At 45.0% G+C, this 14,584-nt stretch overlaps 1 protein-coding gene and 1 non-coding gene across 28 annotated transcripts in view; both read right to left on the reverse strand.

The window, feature by feature from the left end:
* Positions 1-14,584, reverse strand: part of Ncald (neurocalcin delta) — a 426,345-nt gene that overhangs the window by 234,467 nt on the left and 177,294 nt on the right. The window lies entirely within an intron of this gene.
* On the reverse strand, positions 2,774-2,893 carry Gm24833. Its single transcript, XR_003951710.1, has one exon. It is a non-coding gene; the product is annotated as a U6atac minor spliceosomal RNA (small nuclear RNA).

The following is a 14,584-nucleotide window of genomic DNA, read 5'->3' on the forward strand; positions in this document are numbered from 1 at the left end:
TTAATGGACACCGAGACCCTGGATCTTGCTGTGCTGTGGCAATTTTTCTTATTTATTTATTTATTTATTTATTTATTTATTATTTATTTAATGTATATGAGTGCACTGTTGCTGCCTTCAGACACACCAGAGGAGGGCATCAGATCCCATTACAGATAGATGATTGTGAGCCACCATGTGGTTCCTGGAAATTGAACTCAGGACCTCTGGAAGAGCAGTCAGTGCTCTTAACCTCTGACCCATCTCTCCAGCCCCAGCAATTTTTCATTTTATAGTCTCAAGCAGTGAATTTCCCAGTCTTGCCTGTAAGTTTTAGGATGGAAAGCAGAATCTAACCGACAATACAGGTGCGAAACGCTGTGAGCAGCCTATGGGGGAATCCAGGAGAGGTACAAGCCCCCTACCCCAGCCTGTTGGAGAAAACAACAAATGCAGCCTACTGGGGCTGGGGGTTTAGCTCAGCTCAGGGGAGGGATTGGATTCCCAGCACTCCACAGAGACACACTGCAACATAACGACTTCCCTTAGTCCCTTTAGTCCTTTAGCATAAAGGACTAAATTGGGGGCAATCATAATTCCAAATGTTTTTCACATTTTACCTAATGGAATCCTTACATATCAATGAGATATATAATAATAAAATGCAACATTCATTAGAGGCATTATTCTAAGGACTCTCTTCAGCTCATTTAATCCCCACATCTCTCTCCCTCTCCCTCCCTTTCTCTCTCTCTCTCTCTCTCTCTCTCTCTCTCTCTCTCTCTCTCTCTCTCACACACACACACACACACACAAAATCATGTGTATTATACAGACAGAGAAACTGAGGCACCAAGCAAGAACATTAATTTTCAATAGGTCATACATTCAGTTTTTTTAAACCAGGCATGTTGTCAGCAATACCCATATTACAATACACTAAAATACAGGTTTACTCAACACTCTTCTGTTTACAGATGAAGTCCTGCTGGGGCCGAAGGAGTGGCTTACAGGTTAAGAGCACCTGTTTCTGTTGCAGAGGACTCTTGTTTCCCCTCATCCACATGGTAGCTCACATCTGTAACTCCAATTGATACCCTCTTCTGGCTGCCACAGGCACTGTATGCATGTGGTGCACATATATGTGTGTAAGCAAACACTCATACACAGAAAACAAAAATAGATGGTTTTTGTTGCTTTTTAAAAGAAAGTCCTGCTGAGTGGGGAACTAGATATAGAGGTGGCTTGCCTGCAGAACCTAAATTCTACCAACAGCCAAAATTTCTGCCATCTTTTGTAAATTCAACTTTTAACATAATCCAAAATGCTAGAAAACACTCCATTTCTATCTGTACGCTTTGCAGAGCTCTTTAGGATCGAAAATCACGAGCCCTTCTGCCTCCCATTAGAAGTCTCACTGGCAAAAGTATGCACTTTGTATGAGTCTAAATGAACCGTGGTATTCTGGTCTGCAGCAGGACAATAGCAGCTCAGAGACCGCCGCCTAAGCACAGTATGGGGGCAGGGCTGATACCCAGCCAATCCTGCAGCAGAGCTGCAGACACGCCATGTTCTATGACTGGAAGCTGGTGGTTTCCAAGACTCATCCTGAGTTCCTCACACAGGGCATACCAGCTAGTTCTTTCTATGAACCTAACGTTGATATTGTCATTCTTCACCTCTGAAGATAAAGGGGAGGGTGACAATATACTGTACCGTTAAGATGGTTTCCGGTCTATCTCCTCTGAATCATCTGTCCACTACTCAATAGTCTACATTAACACTCTCCATCATAGACCAGCCTTGATGCTCATTGATAAGGTCTAGTGCCTCACTCAAAGGCACACTTTACAGGCTGGTCTGGGAATACCTTGTTAGTGCATGATGGGGACACCATCAGATTTTCTTGGTTAGAATTCAAATTCAAGGGATGTAAATAAAACAGAAGAGAGGCATGAAGTAAGTAGGAAAGCAAGAGGGGCCGGCTGAAGTCGAGGAACAGCCAGCATCAGCATTGACTGCAGAAGTGTGAGCAGGAAGAAACCGGAGGCAAACAGCTCTTCAGTGAATGAGACTCACCAACTAAAATGGGCTTCCTCCTGCTCCCAGCTTCTGTCCTCGGTGACCCAGGGGCTGACCTCTGAAGTTGTCCCTGAGGTCCTTAACCCATTGATTGGGCCATGCCAACTGGAAATGGTACAGGAGATCAAAGGACAGGAAAAAAGACAGCAGGACGGTCCTGCCATACTGCAGGCATGCCTTGCACCACACTCTGAGGGTGGCTGCATCCCCCAGCAGGACCTCTGCAAAGATGCTCTGCACACTTCCAGTTTTCCCAGACTTCCGTTTTTACACCCAGTGTCACAGTTACACAGTCTCGCTATTGCAGGTATTTGAACAGCTCACCTGATTCCCCTCCATCTGCCTGTGCCTCCACAGTAAACCCTTAATTACACCATCCTACAAACTCACACTTCACAGCCTCTAATTTTATTGGGAACAATGTATGACTTCACATAGAGAATAACTATCACAAAAATGGGGGAGACTAACGGTCTGTGTTCATGTTCTCTGAGGGCTGTGGAGAGGTGTCTCACTGTGTGTGTGTGTGCATGTGTGTGCATTTGTGTACATTCATGTACGTGCATTTATGTGTACATTCATGTACGTGCATTTATGTGTACATGTGCACATGTGTGCACGTGTGTGTGTGCTGTATAAGCATATATCTGCCATTGTATGCAGAGGCCAGGAGTTGGCATCAGGTTTCATAACCTATCATGCTCTACTTTATGAAATGTAGCATTTAGAAGCTATGAAGATAGCAATGTCTTCGACATAAGCATGTTAGGCCTGAGGGCCTCTTCTAGCCTCTTCAAGAGGAGTGATGACTTCCTCTCTGTTCATACAACACAAGGTTTGCCCCTGTCCCTTGTTTGCCTCTCTCATCCTTTCAGCTGTGAAGACCTGAGTAGGACTCTGTGAACCCTACTACCAAGAGTCCTATTCAGGGTGCCAGACATTTTGTTAGGTTAGGAGTAGAGTAATAAGCTAAGTCACATGTTCCTAATTACAGTGTTCATTAAACCCACTAGTTTGAAACCAGGAGCTACTGTGAGTCAGACGTCATACTAGACTCAGGAGACAAATGATGAAAAAGATGCACACCATTCCTGCTGGGAATGGGTCAGGGTTGGGGAGAGGGAGAAAGGCTAAAATGAGGGGTAGAACAGTCAATGAAAAAGTACACAAAATAGGCTTCTAATTATAAACCCTGCCATAAAGTTCATAGGAACGAGATAGGAGGGTAGTGGATCCCATGGATAATTTCATCCCTGTTGAAAGACTAGACCTGTATTGGCCACAGGATTCATCTGTGAGACGAAGAAACTTCGTCCGGATACAGAAGAGATTAAGCCCTGGTGACTGTGGAACAGCTTGGTTAGTAAAAGCACCTGGGCTAACACTGTGAAGCCTGGTATGTTCAGCATGTCTTCTGCTCCTGACACAGACGATGACTGGCTAAGATAATTATGCATTTGATCGTCAGGTTTTAAGACAGCACAACACTCACACCCTGATTCCAAGGTTTTCTAAGTGTCCAGTGAATCCTCTGCCCAGCAATGATTTTAGTGCTTGAAGGGCTGTGGATAAAAGCTAAATGGAGCAGCAGGTGCCCTCTGTCTCTGGGCGGAGCAGACCTAGTGGGGAAGAGGAAAGCTCATGCGTATGCTTTTGTTTTCTTTCATCTCAGGAGCTGGAGATGATTTTAATTCAGGTGGAGACAAGAAACATTTGAATCAACTCGTCTGGGAGCCACCAGAGAAAAGGCCAACGTTGGACACATGGTTTTGAGTGCTTCCTGCTTCCTGGGACATGGTGCGTTTAGAGCCCTCCCCTGCACCCCCCACCCCTGAACTGCTCATGTCTCTGATCACTGCCTCACAAGCATCTTGCTGCTCTAGGGATGCAAGTGATCAGAGCTAACTCTGCAGCTGCACTTCTGAAGGACAAGGAGAAACATCTGCCTTTTACTTTCTTTGGTTTCCCAGCATCTTAAATAAAGTCAGGATTTGTCTCCAGTTTGTCTCCTCACTGGTGATCTGATCTACTAGAGACAAAAAGCATTGAATTTTGGGGGGTCTTATTTGAATAATTTATACCTTTTGATGGTTTTATGTAACATTCAATATTCAATAAATAGTTTTGTTATGTGCCAGACATTTTGTTAGTTTCAAGGATTAATGAGCTTGGACCCACATGAAGCCAGGCCTTAGGGGATTTACAGTGTAGCCACAGACAGACAATTAAACTAGCAATTGCAATAAATGATGTTACATAGGGTGATCAAATGCACTTACAGTCTCCAAAGTCAAGAAAAGCTTCCCAGGGAGGGGAAAACTCTCTTTAAATGAATATCTAAAGAAGGCAGAGATCTGGATGTGAAAAGGTAGTGAGTGAGTGGGGATTGAGGACAAGTCATGAGAGCTTTCTTCAAAAGTGATGTATGCGCAAAGGCTTTAGGTGAGAGACACATGCTAAAGGAAATTCCCTCTGGCTATAAAATAAAGAAAAAATGAAAGAAGGAACAGGAAGGCAGCTCCCACCCACCTCAGGAGCCAAGGTGAGGAAGGTATCTTTATTTGAAGATCACTGGGAGGCTCTGAAGGGGTCTAAATATGAAGGCGCATGGTTATTTTCATGTCTTAGATAGATCTTATTTACTGCACTGTCAAGTATGGACCAGAGGATTGCAAAGACTGGAGAAGGGTCACTTTCAGCTAAGTGGTAACACCGATCTGGACTAGGGTGTTAGCTCAAGATACACATATCGACAACGTTGAACAATATAAGTAACGCAAAAGGACATACTGGTGAACTAGATGGATACAGAGATGAATAGGGACGTTGAAGGCTGTTCTCATGCCTTGAACCTGCCTGCCTCAGTGAAGTCTACCCTGAGAAGAAGCAGAAACAATAGGAAGAAACATCATTAGTAAATTTTTCATAGAAGGATTTGGAAGTGGTTTTAAGGTACTCAAAGACAATAGGCAGTTGGATCAGCCTCTCTGAGAACCAATAGATAGGAGTCAGGAATTCATTAGCAGATAGATGGTGTTGTGTCTTCAAGGGAACTGTCCCCCAGGGGCTCATGTGTTTGAACATGTGGTCCCCAGCTGGCAGTGCTATTTTGGAAGGTTGTAGAACCTTTAGGAGGAAGAGTCCTCCTGGAGAAAGTAGGTCATGAGAGGCGGGCCTTTCCTAGCCCAGCTCCACTTCCTGTCTCAGTCTGCTTCCTGACAGCAGATGCCACCCGCTGCCATGTTCCCCTTGAGTGATGCACTATATCCTCTCTTGAACTGTAAGCCCAAACCAACTCTTCCTCCCTTTAATTGCTTCTTGTTAGGTGTTTGGCCATACATAGCAACAAGCAAAGTAACTAGTACAGATAGATGGTGGCAACTTAAAGCCACGGACATGGAGTGTGTGTGTGCAGGAGTGGCTACTGGGAAGAACCTTGCATGCAGTGAGCTTCAGAGAGAGAAGAGCATTAGGAGAGAATGGAGGTTGTTCCAGAGCCCCAGAGTGTGGACAATGCCACCCTGGAGACAAGCTACTGGTGGTACATCCTGGATGCACTAGTCAACACACTTACCAACACACTTCACCAACACACTTACTTTCCTGAGCCAATCACTTCACCAAGTTGTTCCAAGGAGATGGCCTGATCCATGCAAAGTGCCTTAGAACATGGGCTGCCATGTGCTTCGTCCTTTTCAGAAGTTTATTTTTAAGTGTATCGGATAGTAACCAAATTGCAGCATTCGTTCGGTTTGCAAGAAATAGAGTCCCCAGAGAGCAGAAGTCTCCTATCAACGGGCTGCTTGCACCAATCACCTTCTGTAAGCTACTGATATTCACAAATCAGATTTGTCTCTGAGGACAGCATCTACTTAGCAAACAGAACTCCTTTGTCTCTTTAGTTTCCCCAACAATCCAAAAAGCAAAAGGACTTGTTTCTCAACTGAGATTAACTTACTGATGTCATCTGGAACCTAACCGCCAAATGGGAATTTGAACCCCAGTTTTCTGGTTGCAGGTTGGTCCCATTCTGCTTTTTTCTTGGAAATTTTTGTGGCCCATCTTACCAGCACTACAAAATGTTTTGAGATGATTTTTGCCTATAGTAACTCCGGCCATGTTTGCTGTGAACCTCCAGTGCCATCAGTGGGGCTGTGGGTTAAAAGACATCAGGGTATAATGTTTTGTACCACTATGTTCTTATACCTCTACCTCCCATCTGAATGAAATGATTTGCCAGTGGTCAGACCCTGTAAATACCATTGTGTATAAAGTATTAACACCATTACTAATAAACTGGGAGAAAAAAGGCACTGAAGGTTAGATTCTTTTCATTTTAATTGATGTCTTAGGGTCTTACTGCTATGAACAGACACCATGACCAAGGCAACTTTTATAAGGAAAACATTTAATTGGGAGTAGCTTACTGGTTTCAAGTTTCAGTCAATTATCATCATGGTGGGAGCATGGCAGCATCTAGGCAGACATGGTGCAGGAGGAGCTGAGAATTTTACTTCTTCTTCCAAAGGCAAACAGCAGAAGACTGACTCCTCAGGTAGCTAGGAGAAGGGTCTCAAAGCCACACCCACACTTCCTCCAACAAGGCCACACCTCCTAGTAGTGCCACTCCCTGCCAAGCATATTTAAACTACCACACTTGGATTTAAGAATATCTAGCGTGTGTGTGTGTGTGTTTGTGTGTCTGTCTGTCTGTCTGTCTGTCTTTCTGTCTATCTGTCTGTACATAGTCTAAGTTTTAAGACCCAGGTTCAGATATAATATAATATAATATAATATAATATAATATAATATAATATCGTCAGAACGCCAAGGAGATAGATGCTGTCTTCAAGTCTGGGTTTATGTACACACGACTGATTCAAAGAGGTTGCTCTGCAGTGATGCTGTGCTCCTACAATCCAGACTGAGAAATGAGTCACCATGACATCAGGGTTGTTCTGCAGTGATGCTGTACTCCTACAATCCAGACTGAGAAATGAGTCACCATGACATCAGGGTTGTTCTGCAGTGATGCTGTGCTCCTACAATCCAGACTGAGAAATGAGTCACCATGATATCAGACACTTCATCAAAGTTCCTCTACTTGGTTGTCTCTAGGCAACATGGGGCTCAGTGCAGCCACAATTAAAGTTAGAGTAGCTGGTGTGGGAATGGCTGCTGATCATTGCAGTGTCAAGAAAGAGCCAGGTGGGCCCAATGATGCATTCAAAGTGGGCATTTAGCTTACTTTCCTCCCAAAGCCTACAAATGACAGTAAAAGGATTTTATTACAGGCAAGCACCTACAGGGACAAAGAAGAGATAACAACAGCGATGAATTTTGGATGCTGGAAAGCAGATGGGCAAGTGGTAACTGATTCAACCAACCTGAAAATGTCGGAGGAGGGAGGGCGAGAGCGAAGAACCACCAGACTTGCATTGTGTAACCAGAACATGGCTCGGGGGCTTGCAGGACTAGGTATCCTGAAATCAGGGTTGAGAGTGAAACTAAAGGCAAAGGGGATGAGAGTCTCATCCCGAGAGTCTGCTGGACCAGATGCTCTTTCCCCAGGCAGCTAGACAACCAACCAATAGCCCCGTCCCCCCAAACCTGGCTCAGCCTAGGATTCTGGCTCTGCAATGGGATTCTGTAGTGGCTCAACTAGTAGCCTAATATGTGTCTCCGTGGCTTGACTCTTCCACAGAAATACTGTTTTTTTTTTGTTTTTTTTTGTTTTTTTTTGTTTTTTTTTTTTTTGTCAGGGAGACTTGCTTTGGTTCCTGGGACATGGGCAGAAGTGACAGTGAGCAGTGTCTTAGCTTTCAGCATAAAAGATATTGTACTTCCATCCACTTCCTGTGTTGAATTTCTGATATAGCTGTGAGAAGAATATGTCCTGGCCACCTGCTAGCCCAAGAAGAATGAATGTCTGCGAGGCAGACCAGATCTGAGCCCATGGCCAGGAGCCAAGCACAGCTAATGTGCAGGCTCATAAGCCAGATGCAAGCACCTGTAGCTGTCATCTGCCCCTGAAATTCTGTGGGATTTGTTCCACAGCATGGTTGGCAGGATTGAAAATATGGACCTAGAAATAGAATGTGGCTGTAATGAAAACAATAATATATGCTATTGACATTGGGAACAGGTGGCAATAGATCATAAATATAGTGTTCTGCAGTATACATTTCTATGCTAAAATATAAGGAATAAAATAGAATACAAGATTATAACCCATGTTGACACCTACTCCCCCCCCCCAACGGAATCATTGTTATTGATAGAAACCTGAGAGAATTTTAATCTTCTGCATGTACCTAAAGCTTTGAGAAAGAAGGCCTGGAGAAAAAATATTTACAGAGCATGCTAGATAATTTTACATCAACCAGACACAAGCTACAGTCATCAGAGAGGATGAAACCTCAATTAAGAAAATGCCTCCATAAGATCAGCCTGTAGACAAGCCTGTGGGATATTTTCTTAATTAGTGATTGATGTGGGAGGATCCAGCTCATCGTGAGTGATGCCATTCCTGGGCTGGTGGTCCTGGGCTCTATAAGAAAGCAGGCTGAACAAGCCATGATGAGCAAACCAGTAAGCAGCATCCCTCCATGGCCTCTGCATCAGCTCCTGCTTGGCTTGAGTTCCTATCCTGACTTCCTTCAGTGATAAACAGTGACATGAAAGTATAAACTGAATAAACCCTTTCCTCCCCAAGTTGTCTTAGTCATGATGGGTCATCCCAGCCATAGAAAGCCTAACTAAGACACAGGGTGACTCGAGTGGGCTCAGCAGTCTCAGGCCAAGGCAGTAAGGAGCTTACAAGTACAGAAGAACGGGGAGAGGCCCTGCTCCATAGGCGTGTGGAAAAGCCATACCACCCTGGCCTCTGTGTAAGCCTGAGCCATGGCTCTTTCTTCCTATGTCCATCAGTGGCAGCTTTGACTTTTCCCGGCTTGGTTTGTGGCATCTGTGTTTGAAAGGCTCTTGAGGCTGCCTCCGGAGCCTCCTGGAACTAGTGCCTCAGATAATTTCTCAGGGCCCAGCACTCACCTGCTGTTTAATTAATCAATTAATTAATGGTCCTAAACAAGTCATTTCAGCCCACAGACTTGCATTCCCTTGACAAATGTCTCTACAATGGCTATTTGTCCTAACTCTCAAACTACGGAAGCATGAGAACTCCTTAAGTTCAGAGTGTGGAGCCCCAGGTCAGGCCACAGGAACTGCTGGCAAAGTGTAGACTGTACAGGAGTGAGGAGAGGGGTTACCTGGTGTGGGTAGTGTGTTTAAAGACTTATTTCTAGCCATGAAGAGAACTTTAGTTGGTCATCCCATCTAAAAAAGAAGACATTTCTCTTTAGACCATCCCCAGGAAGTAAGAACAGGGCTCATGGTACATCATGAGCCAGTTATACCTAACATGTGAGAGCCCCCTTCCCCAAAACTAGATGAAGAATGGAGAAATGCCTCTCTAGCTGAATGTATGTATGCATGTATGTATGTATGTATGTATGTATGTATGTATGTATAGGGCAGTTGACTTCTCACTGGCTCACCCATAATGCACCCTGCTGCCAGGGTGTCAGATCCAAGTTTATCCCTGGAAGATGCTGGCCAGGAGTGCAAGTGGAAGCTCGGAGGAAGCCCCATATGGCTGCTCATTCTGAGGCAAGCGAGAACATTCCTGTCCATATGAAGAATGTAAATGTCAGAGATGCAGAGCTGCCAGTCCATCAGATGAAGTCGCTAACAATTCACATCTTCCTAGGCTTCTGCCTCAGCCTAGACCAGCTGGAACTCCAGCAGGCTTATAAAACACCTCTCCGCCAGCCATGGACCATGCTTTCTGATTCCAACACACCCTCTCCATATGCACTGGCTTGCTGAACCACATTCCCTTCTCTTCCCTAGTTTCCCTGGCTACAAACACCAGGCAAAGCCAAGGGGGCAATGGCAATTAGATACAGCACAACCCTCAATGAATAAAAACATGTCTAACTCGGAACCTGCCTGCTTCCCATTGCTCATCATCTCTGAGCACAGCTGCAGAGCACACGAGTGACCTGGGGCTCATGCAAGGCAGGTCTCATCAGCCTCCAGCACAAGACTACATAGGCAAACCCCATATCTAACACAGCATGGGTGGAGAGAGGGCAAAGGGAATAGATGGGAGAGATTTGATATGAATAGTGTGACCAGACAGATGTAGGGGTGGATAGCACTGAAAAGTACGTTGAGTTGATTCTCTCCAGGGTGGTAACATAGCAAAGAACTTGATCAGATTAGAATAGAGCCCTCTATGTGGCTTGTTGATTGCCTGTGTGGGCAACTACACCTGCAGAGCTGGCTAGAGGCCGACAGCCACAGGATGCTTCCTTTCCTAACCCACACCTTCTCCTTCCCACAGTTCCCTTCTGTCTCCTGCATGTTTGGAGGAATGTGGGTGGGTGTGTATCCTGGGTACCTGGGAAGGAGCCCAACTTTCTCTTAGTAAGACTTCTGCCACTGGATTGGATGCAATGTCCTCACTATGTATAATGTTGCTGTAGGGACAACCACACGTTCACATTTGAAAGAGGCACACTTTGCTTCCAAACTGAGTAGTTGGGACAGAAGGTCATCCTGTATTGCCTAACTCCTCTGTCCCAGATGAACAACAGTCATTTCTGGTATGAGTCTTCATGTGGCCACCTCTGTGGCCAACTCTTCCCAATTTAATGCTCACTGTGGAAAGCAAGAGATTGCCACAGTCTCAATGAAGTCTTTGGGATGTAAGTCAAGTGATAGATGATGGTTATTGGGACTATTTGTTATGAAAGGTCCTTCCCAATCATGTTTAGACACCTGGTCTCTGCCTGGCATTGAGATAGTCATTAACTGTCCCCAGGAAGTAAGAGCAGGGCCCATGGTGTATCATAAACCAGTTAGAAAATACATGTGACAACCTGCCACAGACTGGATGAATAACAAAGAAATAGCTCTCTAGCTGGGCCAAGGGAGTATTTATAGGACAGTTGACCTCTCACTGGCTTACCCATAATGCATTAACAAATGACAAGTCCAATAAGGATACCCCAGTACCCATCCCATTCCCACCATGAGACTCTTGAGAGACCACTGGGCAGCACACTGGCATGTCTTCCCTCCCACTCTCCAGAGTCCTCTCTTACTTTTCCTTAACTAATCCAGCTTCACTCTGCCTTATCTTCCCTTATTCTTCTTGAGCATGAGATAACAAACTTAGAATGTGTCTTGGGTGACCAGCTTTTATTGGGTGACCATTGGTTCAGCACCCTAACTTCACAAGTTAAGTTCATCAAGAGCTGAGCCCATTTGCAAAAACTCCCATCAAGGAACTAGGGCCTAGTTGAAGGAAGGTCACTGGAAACTTACCTTAGAAGGTTGTATTGTGTTGCCAGTTCTCTTGTCTATCTCTCTTCTCTTCCCCCAGTCCATACCCCTTCCTTGTTGGTCATTAAGTGATTTCCTCTACCACATGTTTCTGACTCCATGATATCTTGTCCAGGTACCCAGAACCGAACTACCATGAACTGACCTCTCTCTAATGTCCCTGCTCTCCTAGTTGTTCATCAGGTATCAGGTCACAGCACAGAATAATTAAAGGATTCTGACCTTATGCTAGCCATCTTTGTAAGCATTGCTGACCTCCATCTGGAGAAATGTAGAGCCAGCCACTCGGTGACTTGTAAAACAACATGGCTATAAAACAATCACTATAGCCTTCTCAAGGCTGAGAAAAGGAGGCGTCAGGATGGCTCAGCAGATGAGGATGCCTGCTGCCAAGCTTGATGACCTGAGTTTGGTCCCTGGGACCTACATATTGGGGGAGAGAACTAATGGTTTTGAATTGTTCTCTGGCTGTCACATATACACTACAGCATGCGTGCTTACACACACACACACACAGATGTAATTTTTAAAAAGTTATAAAGAACTGAGAAAAATAGCTCAGTGGTAGAACACTGTCCAGCATGTATGAGGATCTGGCTCAGTGTCCAGCACTGGGAAAACAGTAAAGCAAGCTAAGAAGAGCTTGGTAAAGGACCAGGAATTTCAATATGAAGTACTGGGCTGAGGCTTCTGTCGTAGAAACATTTGTAAAAACCCAGGCTCAGCCCTGAGCTTTACTTATGAGAAGTGCTTGGTAAAAACACTCTGTTCTCAATGAACAGAAAGGGAAATAAGATGTGGTGTTGCTCAGCAGCCAAACAGACTTCATAGACACAGCCACCTTTGTACCCCAGCCCTGGGAATGGCTTGCCTTTCGTGAATACACCAGGGGTTTGGCATGATCACATCTGGATGGTCATTTATTGTGTATTTAGCTTATGTCTGCTTTTCTGGTCAAAACCTTCAATAGCTTCCTACTTCACATGACTCTTAACACTGGCTCCTTAATGCTGCCTGGAATCTGTCTCCATCTGTACTTAGTGGCCATTTTCCTAGTCCTCTCTTCCTGTCCTTCATGCTCAGAGTCACATTAAGGGGCCGGTCAAGCAGTCATTTGGTCTGGCACATTAAAAAGGGATATAGACAAATGTAGGTAAACCCTCCATAGTCATTTGATAGCCTTCGGCATTCAAGAAGATGGAAGTGAGCAGAGCCTGCAAGGCCACAAGCTTAGACTAATAAAATATACAAAGCACAGGAGGAGCCATTCTGAGGAATGGAGAACACGGGGTGTCGGGAGGGGAAAAAAAGGAAGTGAGAACCCTGTGCCTACAAGGTGGGGATGGCGTGAGAGGAGAAGCATCCTTACAAGTGAAGAGTTCCTCTTTGAAAAGAGTAGTATCAAAGGCAGCGAGCCACAGAGTCAATGGCTGGGAGCACTGCTCAACAGACTCAAGGGCAGGGAGCACTGCATCACAGACTCAGTGGCCCACAATAGAGCAGGTCGCTGAGCTCTTTAATTGTGTAACCTACCCATGTCGCTCCGATTCTGCATCCTATGAGTACCGTGGACAGAGTAGATATCCTCAGGCATGGCACAGTTCTACAGGCTTACATATAGACATCTGCAAAGGCCTCTTGTTTTTTCTCTTGGAACAAATAAAGCTTTCTAGAACATTCTTATTGTCTAGCAAAGAAGCAGACTAGTCTCTGCTCCTGTCACCTCTAAACCAATAGACTTCACTAACCAGCAGAAACGTCTTTGTTAGTCTTTATTTTTTAAAATTAATTCTTTCAAACTGCAGAGTCAGCCCAAATAGCACATACTTACTAGCAATCAACACAAGAAAACACTGGTTAAAGAGAACCATAGTACAGGGCAGGCCTGTGTCAGAAGGAGCACCCTACTAGGATGCTAGGGCTGGGCCTATATCTTACTCGTCTGAGCTTAAAACAATCAGGATGACTTGGGCATCTCAGGAGTTCAATAAACTGTTCCTGGTTAGAGTTAGTGGAGGATGACAGATGCTCTTAAGGCCAGAATACTCTCTACATTGGAATTCTTAGGTGAATAACCCTTCTCACTCTCTCAGGTGGGTCGGATCACTTGACAGTTAAAACTAATCCCCCAGTCCCTCCTCATCACCTCTGGTCTGCCTGTCCTAGGCCTTTCTATTCTTTCTCAACACACTCCACCACCTCCTACTTTTCTCTCCATACACACACACACACACACACACACACACACACACACACACACAGAGAGAGAGAGAGAGAGAGAGAGAGAGAGAGAGAGAGAGAGAGAATCACTCCATTTGAGGAGAAAGGAGAAAAGGGAAAAGAGAAAAGGAGGGGGGAGAAGAAAAAGAAGAGGAGGAGGAGGAGAAGGAGGAAGAAGAGGAGGACCAGCTCAGCATCCTCCTCCCTGCAGTGTGGTCCTGTAAGCATGCAGATGGAACCTGTTTCCATTTATAGCAGTGTAGCTGAACTAGGAAGCTGTGAGCTGTGCTGGAGGTAATAAAAATGCAAAACTATCATTATCACCATTGATTCAACCCCGAGAGAGCCTCCAACAGGCCACGTGGAAGAGTGAGCATCTCTATAAGCGATTTTCCAAGGGCTGCTAACCCTTGCTAGTAAGACATGGAGCAAAATATGGAGTCTTGTCCCTATAACAGTCTATCTGGCTTCCTATGAGTTCTTGATCCTTTCTGGGCCTCAGTTCTTTGTGTAAGTAGAGCTCAGATCCATACTGGAAATCACAGAAACATTGGCAAAGGAGCTTGCAGCCCACACAGTTTCATTCAAATGTCAGCTCCCACCATCTACTTTCAAATTGCTGTTGTCTTTTGCCAAGTGGACAGTAGCAGAAGCAATAAGGTCCCTAGAGGAAAGAGAGACCATGAAGAAAACATTTCCTTAGGCCCCTTTAGTTAAGCATTAAACGCCAGGTTAGGGTGGGACATAAAGGCACATAGACACACACGCACAGACATACAGACACACACAAACACACACAGACACACACACACAAACACAGGTCTGGTTTTATATTTTTAATGGAGAAGATGATACAGGCCTTGAGGAAACAGAAGAGGGACGCCTTCCCTAG

This window comes from Mus musculus, chromosome 15 (genome assembly GCF_000001635.26).
Source record: "Mus musculus strain C57BL/6J chromosome 15, GRCm38.p6 C57BL/6J".
In the NCBI taxonomy this organism is placed as follows: domain Eukaryota; kingdom Metazoa; phylum Chordata; class Mammalia; order Rodentia; family Muridae; genus Mus; species Mus musculus.